Here is a 3,796-nt window from a genome sequence, read left to right on the forward strand (position 1 = left end):
ATATATATATATACATATATATATATACATGCATGTATATATAAATATATACATAATAAATTAATACATAAATATATACATATCTACATGCATATGAGCAGACATACATACATATATAAATAATTACATACATATAAACAAACATACATAAATACATACATAACTGCATTCATAATTCATACATAAATACATATATAAACATTCATAAATAAATACATAAATACATGCATACATAACTAAATGCATATTCATACAATTAATTCGAACATGCATAAATGAAAACATACATACATAAATACACACATACATTCTATAATACATAAATACATGCATTCATATATAAAAACATAAATAGATGAATACATACATACATATATACATATCTACATACATTCATACGTGTCTACATAGATACACATGCATAAATACATCCATGCGTATATGCATGTATATGTACGTCCGTATGTAATATACACAAGTGTAAATCCATACATATTGATAAACAAATACATAAATACATGCATATAAATACATGAATACCTATAAGACATTACATACATACATTTTATACATACCTAAAAATATATCCATATAAAGAATATATATGCATCCATATACATATAAATTCTGGACACAAATGGAAAGGTAATTATAGAATTAATAAATAACAAAAATATAATTAACGAATGTATTTGATGTATAAATAAAACTTAAAAGTAAATTTTGCAAGTCTGCAGGCAGATGTTGGCACTTTTGGATTTCCTTCTGAAAGAAGAGCAGTGTGCTATTTCTCTTGTGGTCATGACATCTTGGAAGGTGTTATTTGTCACCAGCATGGGAGTGGGAGACTTGGTCATCTGAGGAAAGAGAAATCTGAGATTAATCATAAAATCTCCCTGTCAATTTAACCATCAACACTCAGAATATGACATTTACACCCTCCCTAAATCTTTCCCATAATCACCATTCACGACCAGGACATAATATTTTCACTTTCTTTCTCCCACCTCACATAACTGCTAAGGACATCAAACTTTCAATTATCAGGCTGTCAATTATCGCCATCTCCTCGTCCTCTCTGAAGAGTGCCACTGATTGAAGTGTGAAAACTAATGTAGTCAAGTCACAATGTTGCTGACTCCTGAAACGTGATAGATATTTGCAGACTGATGCCATAAACATTTTTAAACAAATTGTTTATCTAGCTGGAAGGACCTTGTTACTATGTCACAGAGAGGTCAGGAGCTACATATAAGATAGAATGCTGCAAGAATGTGAATTTTATATGAAATTTAAATTCATCTTAAACTGATCAGTCAATTTCCTTAGCATAAAGAGCATAATTTTCAAGTGACTAGATGTACAATACTACCTCGGCCATCCCATGCTGTGCATAGTAATCAGCTGATTTTCTAAAGCAGGTTCCTGGTGCACACAGCCTCATGGACCCCTCCTTTGACATCATTAATGGATTACACTTATCTCTGACCACTAAACACGGTGGGCAGATTTCCTCTACTCCTTCAACTCAGTCCACACTAATTGCTGCAGTGCCTCCCCATTCACCTGGTAATATATATGTTCTTGATATATTTGAAGTTTTTCAAAATTCGCATGAACACTTTGCATTATTTGAAGTGCAAATGTACAGAGATTGAGAAAACATATGTTTATGGTCATAAAGAACTCTCATAAAAAACTAGTAGGTTTGAGAAAAATATTTGGAAAAAAGTAGCATCACCTTCACCTCTCTCGCATTGCTACGTCATAAACGTGATATACTGTTTTTATTTGTCTTACCTTCATAAAACTCCAAAGATGTCTGTCCGGCGGTGCAGCCAGTCTTCGCCACACGAAAAGGTAGATAGATGCTCAGGAGACAGCTGTTGACTCTCAGCAACCATGTGCGTTGATGGTTCCGAACTTCCAATGCTCGCTTTCAGTTGTCTCCGAAAGATATAGAGTTTTTAAAACGATTGTTTATAGTACTGTACTGCACAGTTACATTGTACAGGTGATACTCACAATTCCGTAGAAACGATGAATCTCGTAAATTTCTTCAAGCTCCCAGGAACGCGAACGCGAGCAACAATGTTTACATTTCTCGCGCCTTTTCCAAAATATGAACAGCCTGGCACAAAACGAAAACAGACTCAAAGTCAATGCATTACACATCAATAAAATTTCAAACACATTATAGTGGCTTGTAAATTTATTATATAAACCTAGTTATACTATTATTACATACAAATCTTAACACACACAAATATCGAACAATGGTAACATTTTGGCAGTTGAAAACCTGGAGAAAAACGAAATATCCCTCAATGTCACTGCATTGCACATAAATAAAGTCTCAAATACCTTACTATACCTAGTAATTACATTCTACAACCTCTCGTTAACATACACAAATACCAAAAAAAAAAAAAAATAATAATAATAATAATAATAATAAAATACGTCTGGTAGCGGGATTTGGCATTTAAGAAACGTGCCAAATACCACCGGCGCTTACACTGTTTTATTCAAGAAAAGATTTACCATTTTTCTACAACCACATTGATACAAAGTCAATTTGTATGCCATCTTTATAATGTATAGCAAGTTTTGTAAAGAAAAAAATCCAGAAAACGTGATGTGTAGGAAATTCGTGTCTCCATCTTGCACGTTTAATTATCTCTAAACTCTAGGTTAAATGGACCCATTTATTTGCAATAGCTGAATTTGCGTAGAATATTTATCACAGTTATGTCATCGACTGACGACCGTGACAGTTATACTAGGCAAAGGCCGATGCATGTGAATTTCTAATAAATGATTTCATAATCCATAACTACAGTTTTGGCGTGTTACTTCTCAATGATTTCAATTTCAGTTAAAAGTGTCCTCACATAGTGCTTTCAAATTCACTTCTTGTGCAATCAATCAATTGTTCAGTTCATTCACCTTTATCATGTGATACTACTGGTTTGGGATTTACTGAGTGATCAACAGAAAATGACCTTTATAACTTTTCTCTATAGAAAATTAGCTCTATAGACTCTATTGAGGACTTTCTATAGAAACTCTATGGTATTTCTATAGAATACATTCTCTATAGAACTTTTTTAATGGCATTCTATAGCAATTCTATAGACTCTATAAAAATATAAAAATCTATAGAATTTCTATAGAATTCTATACGACATTTTCTTAAGGGTATATCGGTAGATAGTTAAAGATAGATAGGTAGATAGATAGATAGATAGATAAATAGATAGATAAAGAGAGATAGAGAGAGTGATATATATATATATATATATATATATATATATATATATATATATATATATATATATATATATAGGCCTATTTATGTATGTATGAAGAAAGAGAGAGAGAGAGAGGGAAAGAAAGGGAAAGAAAAACAGAGAGGGAAATAGAGAAAGAGAGAGCACTAAAGAAGGAATTAGAGAAAGAAAGAAGAAAAGAAAAACAAACAGCTAGATAGGCAGACATCCCGACAGACAAATAGACCAACAGACAGAGAGAGAGAGAAAAATACGTAATCACACGTTCAAAAGAAACAAGAATTAATGGTGATTTTGAGAATCTCAGAATTGCAAAATAATGAAGCTATTTACTAAGAAGGAAATCATGTTGTATAAATATATCAGCTGGTCATGATTTCATAGTGAATTTTGAGAATTTCAGAATTGCCAAAAAAAATTAACCTATTTACCAGGACGGAAGCCATGTTGCATAGAAAATATCATGATTCTGCTCTGTTGAATTTGTGCAATGGCTTGGGAGT

The 3,796-nt window shown here is 32.1% G+C and overlaps 1 long non-coding RNA gene across 1 annotated transcript; it reads right to left on the reverse strand.

Annotated features, from left to right (window-relative positions):
* Nucleotides 1–254: 254 nt before the first annotated feature.
* Nucleotides 255–2,092, reverse strand: LOC113815500 (uncharacterized). The gene is made up of 4 exons (XR_011398253.1): nt 1,801–2,092; nt 1,373–1,566; nt 1,008–1,141; nt 255–857 (listed from the first exon to the last, which is right to left on the reverse strand). It is a non-coding gene; the product is annotated as an uncharacterized lncRNA (long non-coding RNA).
* Between the last annotated feature and the right edge of the window lie 1,704 nt (nt 2,093–3,796).

The sequence above is a fragment of the Penaeus vannamei genome, chromosome 39 (genome assembly GCF_042767895.1).
Source record: "Penaeus vannamei isolate JL-2024 chromosome 39, ASM4276789v1, whole genome shotgun sequence".
NCBI classification, from domain to species: Eukaryota; Metazoa; Arthropoda; class Malacostraca; order Decapoda; family Penaeidae; genus Penaeus; species Penaeus vannamei.